The following is a 14,755-nucleotide window of genomic DNA, read 5'->3' as shown; positions in this document are numbered from 1 at the left end:
TCCTGTGGAACACTACAAATACTACTACAATTCCATGTATACACTGGAGCCTTAGGACATATCCCCAAAACTTCATTTGGTAACACCTCTTCTGTATTTCTAGACACAATCTCTTCTTTTTCAACCGGACAACCATTCTTCACCTCATATGCTCGACCACTGGTGTCAACTGCATGCACCAAATCATTATCTTGAAAGTAACTTTCTTCATTAAAAAATGGCTCAGAACTTGAACTATGCTTCCATTCTCCAGATAAAACATCACAGAAATTAGTTCGATTAATTACTCTCCTCCACTTACATTTTGATTTGAACACATTGATTATCTTATCAAGTGTACGAATTCTATTCATTACTAAACTAAACAATTTATTTTTCACTTTAAATGCTTCATCCAGAATCTTAACTATGTTTTTTTTTTCTTGTAAAAAGCGGTCTTTTTTTATACCTTTTGACATTTTTTAATACATTTAATACAATTCTGTTGTAAAACATTCGTCTACGAATGTCAGAAAATTGTTTACTTCTTCTATTGCTTTGCAAGATATCGTCTCCTTGTACACGTCTAACGTTTTTAGAAGGACATCCTGTCTTTTTATAAAATTTCAGGTGTTTCAGTGTTCTTAGGTAAAAAACTTTTTTTTGCTTGACATTTCAATAACTTCCTGAGAAACTTTTTACTTTGCTTACCAGGAGCATTTTTCTTTTTCTCTGAAGATTTTATTTTGGTTGGTTCTTGATTTTCTTTTTCCTTAGACCTTAATTTTCTTTTATCATTTTTCTCTGTTCTTGTTTTAGAAGGCATCTTTTTGTTTGTTTGTATAGATGATTATAATCTGTGGAAAACAAAAGATAACATATTATAGACCACTACAAACATATTACATAACAATTACAATAAGTACACAATATAAACACTAGTATACAACAAAAGGCTCATTTACATTATATGTGCTTTGCTTTGTGTCAAAAACGATTTACTAATTAATGTTATATCTTGTTTATATAGAGGCGGCCTGTTTTTGGCCTGTAGATACAGAGAAATAATTAACGCAGAGACACAACTACTGCTTGCAGAGACAGAGATGGTAGATTACATGTAATATCGTGGACATGTGCCTAAGATCACACCAAATCTATTGCATTTTCAATGCTTCTTTACCTTGCTTCCATCAAGAAAGCAGTCAGATGTGTCACACATTTTCCATAAATTTAGAATGTTAGCACTCTAGATGCTCATTATTTCAAGCTTCACTCACAGTGTGATCTTAGGCAGATTAATTGGATTTTAGATATAATGTACCATGTCTGTCACTGCCAACAGTATGTGTGACACCGAGGGCGAGATCTATTGCATTTTCAATGCTTGTTTACTTTGGTTCCATCAAGAAGGCATTCAGATGTGTCACACATTTGCCATAAATTCTGAATGTTTGACATTAATGCTGGTCCAGAGATAGTGTAAAGGTTTCATTGGCATATTTACAAGCCGCTTGCGCAATGTTAGATATAATTTACTAATTAATGTTATATCTTGTTTATATATAGGTGGCCTGTTTTTGACCTGTAGATACAGAGAAATAATTTGTGCAGAGACACACATACTGCTTGCACAGACAGAGATGGTAGATTACATGTAATATCATGGACATGTGCCTAAGATCACACCAAATCTATTGCATTTTCAATGCTTGTTTACTTTGGTTCCATCAAGAAGGCATTCAGATGTGTCACACATTTGCCATAAATTCTGAATGTTTGACATTAATGCTGGTCAAGAGATAGTGTAAAGGTTTCATTGGCATACTTACAAGCCGCTTCCGCAATGTTAGATATAACTAATTAATGTTATGTCTTGTTTATATATAGGTTGTCTGTTTTTGGCCTGTAAATACTTTGAAATAATATCAGCAGAGACATATATACTGCTTGCAGACAAAGAGATGGTAGATTTACATGTAATATGGTGCACATGTGCCTAAGATCACACCAAATCTATTGTATTTTCAATGCTTGTTCACTTTAGTTCCATCAAGAAGGCATTCAGATGTGTCACACGTTTGCCATAAATTCTGAATGTTAGCACTCTAGTTGCTCATTATATCAAGCTTCACTCACAGTGTGATCTTAGGCAGATTAATAGGATTTTAGTTATAATGTACCATGTCTGTCCCTGCCGACAGTATATGTGACTCTGCCTAACATCACAATAATGGGTGAATCAAGCTTCACTCACAGTGTGATCTTAGGCACATGATCAGAATGTTAGATATAATATACCATGTCTGTCTCTGCCAACAGTATGTGTGACTCTGCCTAAGATTACAATGATGGGTGAATCAAGCTTCACTTACAGTGTGATTTTAGGCAGATTAGTAGAATTTTAGATATAATGTACCATGTCTGTCTTTACCAACAGTATGTCTGACAACGAGGTTGAGATCTATTGCATTTTCAATGCTTGTTTACTTTCGTTCCATCAACAAGATATGTCACACATTTTCCATAAATTCAGAATGTTAGCACTCTAGTTGCTCATTATTATGATAAATTGAAATTGTGTAATGGTTTCATTGGACTTGTAAATATGCTCCTTTTTTTGAAGCGCCTTGTGCAACCTTTAGTATGGGTGGAAGCAGTGAATGTATGGAGAAGGATAGGAATAGCAGATAGAAAAAAATATGAAATGGTGTAGGAGATGCATAAAGTATTTCAGTAATGGTATCAATTGAGATGGAATATAAGATAAAGAGGGGCATATTTACAAGACTCTTGCGCAATTTTTGACATGGGTGCAAGCAGAAAATGCATGCAGAATAATAAAATATGCACCCAGACAAGAATATGAAATGCCGTGAGAGATGTTAACATTGTGAGAGTCTACCTTATAAACACACAGCTATGTCAAAGATTGTGCACGCAGCTTGTAAATATGCACCCAGACATGAATATGAAATGCTGTGAGAGATGTTATCATTGTGAGAGTCTACCTTATAAACACACAGCTATGTCAAAGATTGCGCATGCAGCTTGTAAATATACCTCTCTTTTTTTGTATATTCTATCTCAATTTATGCCATAAAAAAAAGCTTTAAACATCTCTCACAGCATTTCATATTCTTGTCTGGGTGCAAATTTTATTATTCTGCATGCATTTTCATTCTTATAACTCTAGTGAGTGCAACAGTAGGAAAAGCGTTAGATAGCGTAGGGGTAAAAATTACTATTCCCACTCTAGTGAGTGCAACAGTAGGGAAAGCGTTGGACAGCGGGGGGGTAAAACTTACTATTCCCACTCCAGAGAGTGCAACATAGGTAAAGCGTTAGATAGCATAGGGGTCAAAATTACTATTCCCACTCCAGTGAGTGCAACAGTAGAGAAAGCGTTGGATAGCTTAGGGGTAAAAATTACTATTCCCACTCCAGAGAGTGTAAAAGTAGGGAAATCATTGGATAGCTTAGGGGTAAAACTTACTATTCCCACTCCAGAGAGTGCAACAGTAGAGAAAGCGTTGGATAGCGTAGGGGTAAAAATTACTATTCCCACTCCAGAGAGTGCAACAGTAGAGGAAGCGTTGTATAGCGTGGGGGTAAAAATTGCTATTCCCACTCCAGAGAGTGCAACAGTAGGGAAAGCGTTGGATAGCGTAGGGGTACAAATTACTATTCCCACTCAAGAGAGTGCAACAGTAGGGAAAGTAAAGATTTAATATATTAATAAGAATTAATTAAATATTAATACCAAGAAAAAAATAATTAAAATAAATTACCAATTTAATATTATGTAATAATTACTCAATTAAAAATACAAATAATATTAGTTATTAAAATTAGTTACCTATTAATACAAATTAATTACCAATTAACAATTAATTAACAATAAATTAAAAATCAATACCAATAAATAAATAAAAATGATTTACTTAATTACAATTAAATTACTTCCCACCCTATTCCCCTATAAACCCACAACCCACAGCAGAAAATAAATTAATAAAAATAACATAGTTATCAATTATTCAATTATTACAAATTAATTACCAATTTAAAATTAATTCATTAACAATTAATAATTAATTAACAATTAATTCAAACTGAATACCAATTAACATATTTAATTAATTACAATTAAATTACTTCCCACCCTATTCCCCTATAAACCCACAACCCGCTCCGGAAAATAAATTAATAAAATAAACGTAATTATCAATTAATCAATAAATAAAAGTAAATTACCAATTAAAAATTAATTACCAATGAATAAATAATTAATTACCAATTAAAAATTAATTACCAAATTATTCGAAATAAATACCAATAAATAAATTAACATATTTAATTAATTACAATTAAATTACTTCCCACCCTATTCCCCTATAAACCCACAACCAGCTACAGAATTAAATTACGCAAAAAGTAAATAACATAAAAAAACCTTTAAAAAAATCGATATTATTATAAATTCGATATATTTTAATACCTATATTATATACTTCGATATTTTGACTTTCTATATTTAAAAAATCGATATTATATTACTTACCTTCAATTCGATATTTTTCACCACTATAATCTGTCCATTCAATATTTTGTCCATTCTATATTTTGACTTCGATATTAAGTCCATTCTATATTTTTGATTCGATATTATGTCTGTTTACCGTTCTGAGCTATAGGGACACAGCAAGCTCCAGAGACCTCTCTGCAACTGCCCAGCTGACCTGCTGCACTAGACCTGCCTAGGCCTGCAACTTAACCCCTTCAGCGCGGATGACAAAGCCAGCTCGTCATGGACGTTACCTGCGCTACGCGCATGACGAGCTGGCTTTGTCACGTAACGCGGGTTTTTTAAAAATCCAGCCTGCAGCGGGAAAACCGCTAGCGCGCAAGCGGTTAACCTGCTTGAGTCCACCTGGCCTCTGTTGGAGTGAGTTCCTGATCCCCGAAAGGTCCCAGGTTAGTTGATCTCCTCCTGAAAGAAAATGAGAAATCCTAAACTTTTGGGCTCTTCACGACCACGACCAAGAACAGGTCTGTTTGTGCCAAGATCCTGCAGCCCAGACAATGCAAACATTTGGAGAACCAGGCTCTTCGTGCTACAGAGGTCATCAGGGCCTACCGGCAATGCGATATCTGAACTTTGTGCTACAGCATCAACAGTCCATAGTGACTACTCAATGCGAAGCTGCAGCAGTGATCGTCCATTACACCCAACAGGATCTTCGTGCAACAGCTATGACCGTCTGCGACGCGTGGCCTGCTCTTCGTGCTACAGCGACGGCCATCCGAAATGCTCTCCCTGCTTCTTGTGGACTCCCCACCGCGAACTGGACTCTTTATGCAGAACTTTGAGAATGTAATGTTTTCAGCCAGAGTAACCTGGTCCCTGTATCTGGCCTGTGCTCACTCCATCGTGGTTGGCCTGAACTTTGAGTCCACCTGGCCTCTGTTGGAGTGAGTTCCTGATCCCCGAAAGGTCCCAGGTTAGTTGATCTCCTCCTGAAAGAAAATGAGAAATCCTAAACTTTTGGGCTCTTCACGACCACGACCAAGAACAGGTCTGTTTGTGCCAAGATCCTGCAGCCCAGACATTGCAAACATTTGGAGAACCAGGCTCTTCGTGCTACAGAGGTCATCAGGGCCTACCGGCAATGCGATATCTGAACTTTGTGCTACAGCATCAACAGTCCATAGTGACTACTCAATGCGAAGCTGCAGCAGTGATCGTCCATTACACCCAACAGGATCTTCGTGCAACAGCTATGACCGTCTGCGACGCGTGGCCTGCTCTTCGTGCTACAGCGACGGCCATCCGAAATGCTCTCCCTGCTTCTTGTGGACTCCCCACCGCGAACTGGACTCTTTATGCAGAACTTTGAGAATGTAATGTTTTCAGCCAGACTAACCTGGTCCCTGTATCTGGCCTGTGCTCACTCCATCGTGGTTGGCCTGAACTTTGAGTCCACCTGGCCTCTGTTGGAGTGAGTTCCTGATCCCCGAAAGGTCCCAGGTTAGTTGATCTCCTCCTGAAAGAAAATGAGAAATCCTAAACTTTTGGGCTCTTCACGACCACGACCAAGAACAGGTCTGTTTGTGCCAAGATCCTGCAGCCCAGACAATGCAAACATTTGGAGAACCAGGCTCTTCGTGCTACAGAGGTCATCAGGGCCTACCGGCAATGCGATATCTGAACTTTGTGCTACAGCATCAACAGTCCATAGTGACTACTCAATGCGAAGCTGCAGCAGTGATCGTCCATTACACCCAACAGGATCTTCATGCAACAGCTATGACCGTCTGCGACGCGTGGCCTGCTCTTCGTGCTACAGCGACGGCCATCCGAAATGCTCTCCCTGCTTCTTGTGGACTCCCCACCGCGAACTGGACTCTTTATGCAGAACTTTGAGAATGTAATGTTTTCAGCCAGAGTAACCTGGTCCCTGTATCTGGCCTGTGCTCACTCCATCGTGGTTGGCCTGAACTTTGAGTCCACCTGGCCTCTGTTGGAGTGAGTTCCTGATCCCCGAAAGGTCCCAGGTTAGTTGATCTCCTCCTGAAAGAAAATGAGAAATCCTAAACTTTTGGGCTCTTCACGACCACGACCAAGAACAGGTCTGTTTGTGCCAAGATCCTGCAGCCCAGACATTGCAAACATTTGGAGAACCAGGCTCTTCGTGCTACAGAGGTCATCAGGGCCTACCGGCAATGCGATATCTGAACTTTGTGCTACAGCATCAACAGTCCATAGTGACTACTCAATGCGAAGCTGCAGCAGTGATCGTCCATTACACCCAACAGGATCTTCGTGCAACAGCTATGACCGTCTGCGACGCGTGGCCTGCTCTTCGTGCTACAGCGACGGCCATCCGAAATGCTCTCCCTGCTTCTTGTGGACTCCCCACCGCGAACTGGACTCTTTATGCAGAACTTTGAGAATGTAATGTTTTCAGCCAGACTAACCTGGTCCCTGTATCTGGCCTGTGCTCACTCCATCGTGGTTGGCCTGAACTTTGAGTCCACCTGGCCTCTGTTGGAGTGAGTTCCTGATCCCCGAAAGGTCCCAGGTTAGTTGATCTCCTCCTGAAAGAAAATGAGAAATCCTAAACTTTTGGGCTCTTCACGACCACGACCAAGAACAGGTCTGTTTGTGCCAAGATCCTGCAGCCCAGACAATGCAAACATTTGGAGAACCAGGCTCTTCGTGCTACAGAGGTCATCAGGGCCTACCGGCAATGCGATATCTGAACTTTGTGCTACAGCATCAACAGTCCATAGTGACTACTCAATGCGAAGCTGCAGCAGTGATCGTCCATTACACCCAACAGGATCTTCGTGCAACAGCTATGACCGTCTGCGACGCGTGGCCTGCTCTTCGTGCTACAGCGACGGCCATCCGAAATGCTCTCCCTGCTTCTTGTGGACTCCCCACCGCGAACTGGACTCTTTATGCAGAACTTTGAGAATGTAATGTTTTCAGCCAGACTAACCTGGTCCCTGTATCTGGCCTGTGCTCACTCCATCGTGGTTGGCCTGAACTTTGAGTCCACCTGGCCTCTGTTGGAGTGAGTTCCTGATCCCCGAAAGGTCCCAGGTTAGTTGATCTCCTCCTGAAAGAAAATGAGAAATCCTAAACTTTTGGGCTCTTCACGACCACGACCAAGAACAGGTCTGTTTGTGCCAAGATCCTGCAGCCCAGACAATGCAAACATTTGGAGAACCAGGCTCTTCGTGCTACAGAGGTCATCAGGGCCTATCGGCAATGCGATATCTGAACTTTGTGCTACAGCATCAACAGTCCATAGTGACTACTCAATGCGAAGCTGCAGCAGTGATCGTCCATTACACCCAACAGGATCTTCGTGCAACAGCTATGACCGTCTGCGACGCGTGGCCTGCTCTTCGTGCTACAGCGACGGCCATCCGAAATGCTCTCCCTGCTTCTTGTGGACTCCCCACCGCGAACTGGACTCTTTATGCAGAACTTTGAGAATGTAATGTTTTCAGCCAGAGTAACCTGGTCCCTGTATCTGGCCTGTGCTCACTCCATCGTGGTTGGCCTGAACTTTGAGTCCACCTGGCCTCTGTTGGAGTGAGTTCCTGATCCCCGAAAGGTCCCAGGTTAGTTGATCTCCTCCTGAAAGAAAATGAGAAATCCTAAACTTTTGGGCTCTTCACGACCACGACCAAGAACAGGTCTGTTTGTGCCAAGATCCTGCAGCCCAGACAATGCAAACATTTGGAGAACCAGGCTCTTCGTGCTACAGAGGTCATCAGGGCCTACCGGCAATGCGATATCTGAACTTTGTGCTACAGCATCAACAGTCCATAGTGACTACTCAATGCGAAGCTGCAGCAGTGATCGTCCATTACACCCAACAGGATCTTCGTGCAACAGCTATGACCGTCTGCGACGCGTGGCCTGCTCTTCGTGCTACAGCGACGGCCATCCGAAATGCTCTCCCTGCTTCTTGTGGACTCCCCACCGCGAACTGGACTCTTTATGCAGAACTTTGAGAATGTAATGTTTTCAGCCAGACTAACCTGGTCCCTGTATCTGGCCTGTGCTCACTCCATCGTGGTTGGCCTGAACTTTGAGTCCACCTGGCCTCTGTTGGAGTGAGTTCCTGATCCCCGAAAGGTCCCAGGTTAGTTGATCTCCTCCTGAAAGAAAATGAGAAATCCTAAACTTTTGGGCTCTTCACGACCACGACCAAGAACAGGTCTGTTTGTGCCAAGATCCTGCAGCCCAGACAATGCAAACATTTGGAGAACCAGGCTCTTCGTGCTACAGAGGTCATCAGGGCCTACCGGCAATGCGATATCTGAACTTTGTGCTACAGCATCAACAGTCCATAGTGACTACTCAATGCGAAGCTGCAGCAGTGATCGTCCATTACACCCAACAGGATCTTCGTGCAACAGCTATGACCGTCTGCGACGCGTGGCCTGCTCTTCGTGCTACAGCGACGGCCATCCGAAATGCTCTCCCTGCTTCTTGTGGACTCCCCACCGCGAACTGGACTCTTTATGCAGAACTTTGAGAATGTAATGTTTTCAGCCAGACTAACCTGGTCCCTGTATCTGGCCTGTGCTCACTCCATCGTGGTTGGCCTGAACTTGTGACTTTCACCTGGTCTCGCTGAACTAGATAACCGCGAGTGGCGCTTAGTCCTTTGAGGTGCTGTACTTACCTTAAATCTTTGAAATTATATTTTTCCAGTTCTACTGATTGGATTTTTGGTGGCAAATAATTTATAACATATTACTTTGTTTTCTTAATTGGTGTGGGATTTTCCTTGTGTTGTGTTTTCACTTTATTACTTTTTGAGAGCCTCATAAATACTTTATACATTGCCTCTAAGTTTAGCGTAAGTTAGGCCTGACTCTTTTCGCGTCAAGCTACCAGAGGGTTTAGCACAGGCTAATTTTGTGGCTTTTGTGGTTCACACTGACAAGAATTGTGGTGGTTGTATGCGAAGGGCTCACATCCCCATAACCAACAAACCGATTTCTCGCAACAGCCATCTTATCCGAGGCCAAACTCTGCCCCTGCAAAACTGGTTTTCACTGATGCAGGCTTAGCTACAATATGATCTGTCAGAACAAACCCTTTTTTTACAGGTTCCATGACAAGGTGGGACCAACACCTCACCATGTAATGATGTATGTTGGCCCGCCACCTACCCCCCAGACCAAGCCCGCAACCTTGGCATCATCCTGGACAGTAATCTATGAAGAGTCAACACGCCTCCTGAAGAGACTCCAGACAACTCAAAACACAGTGAAAAGACTCATCCTCGACCTACCCAGAAGGACCCACATCACACCCCACATCAAGAAACTTCACTGGCACCCGATCCAGAAGAGTTGCCAGTTCAAGATGCTGACCCACACCTACAAAGCATTACACAACAAAGGACCAACATAGATCAACAGATGCCTGACCTTCCACCAACTGACCAGACACCTTTGATCAGCCTCCCTCTACCTCGCAGACATCCCACAGATCCACCAAGCCAACATTTAAGGACACTCCTTCTTGCATATGGCAGCCAAGGCATGGAACAACCTTCCCGTGCACCTCCGGACCGCATTGTTGCTCCAGAAATTGAAGAAGGAACTCAAAACCTGGATGTTTGAATGAACAAACCACCATGCAGCAACCAACATCTCCAGCACCTTGAGACCCTCACAGGTGATTTCAGTGCTTCATAAATGCCTAATTGATTGAGGTAAAACCTTTCTTTTAAATAGTAATGAGTCATTCCTATGTAGGCCTTAAAGCTGACATTGTAGTGTGCAGTGCATTTAAAAATGGGATATGTAGAAATGTCATGTTACCAGGTCCCTGCAGTGGCAAGCCCTCAAAAACAATGTTCACTGTGGCAGGCCTAGATGCCCTAGAAAACCAAAGGACTGATGAAAATACAATAGTGTATCTCAGAATGGGCCCATGTAGAAAAAAAAGAATAATTATATGTAATAGTTATTATAAAATCCAATTTATTGACTACGTTGATTTTGTATTAATATTAAGGAAATGTGGCTCTTAGAAAGATACCTTTTCCCTGCCTGATATTTTAGGAGGCTAATTTGTATTGATTCTCCGGCTACACACAGTCAGTAATTGGCCTTCAATAGGTATGAAGTGCTCCCAGGAGTAAACAATAGGCTGATCTGAATGGGCAAAGACAATTCTTCTGAACTCCCCAGAACATGCAGGAAGGGGGCTGTGGGCATTCTTTTTGACCCTACAGTGTAACATCCAGCTTGAGTGTCAAATTCTGCTTGATAGATCTGCTGAGTTCACATAAAACACTTGGAGCATAGTTGAAAGGGGAGAGAATAAGATGACAAGACAATTCTTGAAGATCCACTGTCTGGTTGCTGACAGGCTTTGCTTTTGTCCTATCAGTCTACTGTCTCTGAGCGTATTGTGGCTACAGTGTCTGCTTCAAACTGGATTTTAGTGTTAGATGTGGGCAGACACTAGGGTTGCCATAGTGCACTCTCCATTCACACTCCCAGCCTTCATAGTGCAAGTTTAGTGTGATCGAAAACTATTGCCATCTTGAAAATTTCCAAAGTGGGTAGGGTTGGCAGGAGGCACTTTTACCTTATTGGTTGGGGCATGCCCGGCAGTATACCTACACCCCTATCTGTCATATTCAGGCACCCACTTATGAACACTTTCTGAACCTGCGGAAGATCAGAAGAGGACTTGATCTGCTGTCTTTAGTCAGAGAAAAGCCTTAAAGGACTGGGCCTGCTCCCTCTTGAAACACACAGTACAAAGAGATAGACTCCAAGTGTCATAAGGCTGACCTCTTGTTCAAGCTACAGGGATACAACAAGGTACAAGAGGCCTTTTACTGAAAGTACCCAGCTGGCCAGTGGAAAAAGGACCTGAACTGGATCCTGCTGTTTGCCTCTACCTAACACCCTGCTTCTAAGTGGCCCCTGCCCCGATGAGATCCTGAGGGGCTGCAGAAGTGCACTCCTATGGTGGATTGTGACTTAAAGGACATAGATCCTGATTAAGAGTGCAGAAGAAAGGATACTCCGTTGCAACAGCACTAGTCTGCCACCATACTGAAGGTCTTCTGTCTCATTTAGAGTTGAGAGGACCTTCAGTATGTTAGCACCGGAGACTACTCTGTCTCTAATACTGACATACACCTCCAATGACCCGATGGAGTAAGGGCCATCGGAGGATTTGCATTAGTCCACATCCCCTATTTAGAGTTTGCAAACAAATGACAAGTTTTTTTTTAATTTTGGCTTACTGCCATCCAAAAATTGGATTTATGTGAAAGTAAACACATTTCAAGTACGCCATGCCATGGGAAACAACTCCCATGATGAGGGGTGCTCATTGTTTTTTATTATCAAAAAGAAAATCTCATTTAGCATTTTCTTAAAAAAAAAAAAAAGAATTTTGAAGTGCAGGTTAAAGCTTCATCATGTTGATGTAGCTGTAAGACACAATTTCAATGCAATATCAGGAGCTGCCATTATGGTGGTTCCTGTGAAATTAAAGATGTCCACTGGGAGAGTAGACATCTCTAAATTTGGAGTATGTTTATTCCATCAGGACAATGTAGTATAATACTTTGTCACCCCTGATGGAGCAACCATACTGTAAATCAGGTTCCATGTCAGAAGGTACAATCTATGGCCAGGATGAACCTGGTTGGTGTGTCTGACCAGTGCATCATCGGGTCAGCCTCAAATTGTGCCTAGAACAAAAAGGGGGCCCCGGAACCAAAATAGTAAGGCAGGTAACAAGGCTAATCAGACCAAAATCCAAAACAGAACAACCTGCCACACATGGATAAATAGCTAAGAGATTTGTTTTCCAAAGTCTAAGGCACTAGTGAGATGCAAAAAAGCCTAGTGATTCAAAGAAAAGGATAATACACTTCAAAATCTTTTATATAAATAAAAAAGTTTCAATACATTCAAAGTATCATCACTTGTGTAGATATGCAGGAAAGCAATCAATAGAAACAAGTTTTAGTAGTGTCCGTTGGGATCACAAAAGCATACACAGAGAACAATAAGAGAAAAGACAATACTTTTATTTAATAATAGACATGAACGATCACTCTGGAAACAGCCCTACTCACACCCCAAACTCCATTTATAACCCATCACATCAACTGTCATACAGCACACACAAAAAAAAAGAAATTGAAAGTGCAGGGTACAGAACAGTCATGTTGATGGAGCTGTAAAAGGCTCACTTTCTTTTTTTTAAATTGTAAATCCAAAGTAGCAAGGTACAGAAAAATATCCATCTCTGATTATTATAAACAATAACAGAGGACATAGTCTTCCTTAACGCCTTAACCGCGGCGGCAATTCTGCCGCGGTGTGGGAGTTCCCCAAGGTGGGCGGGGCTGCGACGGCCATTGGCCGTTTGCAGCACCAGGGAGAGAGTGCTTGCCGACGGGAGCCCGCAAGGGGTTAAATATAACATTTCATCAAAATAACTCAAAAGATGAAAAATTTCATATGACCATAATCCCTTATCCTGGCATATAATCTCTCAAAGTCCCCCAAAACTCTAGACCCAATTTTCTTTTTCTAGGTCCTCTAACAGAATATAAGCTATATTTCATATTACAAATATTAAGCAACTTGGCCCGCCACATTTCAAAAGAAGGAACCTCTTGTCGTAGCCAGAAGGACCCTATTGAAATCCGTGCCAACGCTGTAACAAAATTTGTACATTGGTTTCCCCTGGGGCAATTCTTCCCAAATTCCTAACAACATCATAGATTTTGAGACTTTAGCAGGGACCCCTGTAATCTCCGATAAAAATCTTTCTATGGATCCTACCAAGGAGTTTAGAGCAGCACATACATAAAAAACATGAAGAATATCTTCATTATCTGCTCCACACCGAAAACATTTTCCATCATTATGGGTCCCCACTTCATCATCTTGGCAGGAGTATGGTACAGATCAAATAACATTTTATAGTGTTGACTTTTTAAATCAGCTGCCATTAGAATCCTTCCAGACAAATCAATCGATTTCTCCAATGAGATTGCGGGATTTCTCAGCCAGGTTCTACATTTAGTATTGTACTTCTCTTAGGGCCATATGTATCAAAGCATTTCCCCTTAGACACAGAATGAGCAAAACCATTTGATACATCTGGCCCTAAGTCATCTATTCTACCATCTAACAATATTTTGTATATTAAGCCAATATTTCTCTGTCGTCGAATAGTTTCTATAATTTTAAAAGTCGTAGTATTTTCCTAAAAAATTCCTTAATTGCAAAAACTTAAAAAATTGGTTTGTAGATAAATGATATTTATCCACCAGCTCTGAGAACGAAAATAAAGTCCCATCCACCTGATACATATCGCCAAGTCAGGTAATACCCTTCACCCTCTAGATGGCAGCCACATGATCCCAGAAGATCGATGGTAGCAATCCAGTGGCATCCGTAGGTGTATAAACAGAGAGTACAGGAATCTTAAAACTTCTCCGAACTGTGTTCCAAATTTTGAACACAGCATTTAACACTATAAAGCAGGTTCTTTGAAAATAGCTGCCATGCAACCTTTTAAATAAAAACTGCTTTACCTCAGGGCCCAGAATCATCTGGTCGATTGAGGGGGCTTCAACTGCATTGCTGACCTCTTCCCCAATCAACAAAATACGAACATTAACCAAAATACAAGCATAATAATGAAAAGCAAAATCAGGTACAGACCACCCTCCTTTTTCTCGAGAGAGGGTCATGAATCGATTAGCTCTTCGCTGTTTCCCTGGAGCCCACATCCACCTGGCACATAGTGATTGTAAGTGTTGAATTAGTTTACCTGATACCTCCAAAGGCACAGCCCTAAAAAAAAATACATAACCCTAGGCAGAACATTCATCTGCAGTACATTGGATCTGCATACTAGTAAAAGATGCAAATGTTCCCACCTCTTGAGGGACCGTTTTACACCCACATTAATATCACCCCAATTAACCGCTACAATCTCTTTTGACGAGGTGCGTATCTTAATGCCTAGGTATGTGGCTGCGCTAACCACTCTAGGATCATTGCCCATTATTTGACTTGCACATAAAATGTGGGTTTTGGATGTGTTTAATTTATACCCTGATGCTACCCCGAATTTCTAGGCCAGATATTCTATTTCAGGTACTGCAAGGCCTGGATTGGAAGTTACGTTCGCAATATCATCGACGTACGCAGTGCACAAAAGTGATCTTGTCATACAGTAAAG

The sequence above is a fragment of the Lissotriton helveticus genome, chromosome 6, assembly GCF_964261635.1.
Source record: "Lissotriton helveticus chromosome 6, aLisHel1.1, whole genome shotgun sequence".
Classification (NCBI taxonomy): domain Eukaryota; kingdom Metazoa; phylum Chordata; class Amphibia; order Caudata; family Salamandridae; genus Lissotriton; species Lissotriton helveticus.
Note: the sequence above shows the minus strand (reverse complement) of the source record.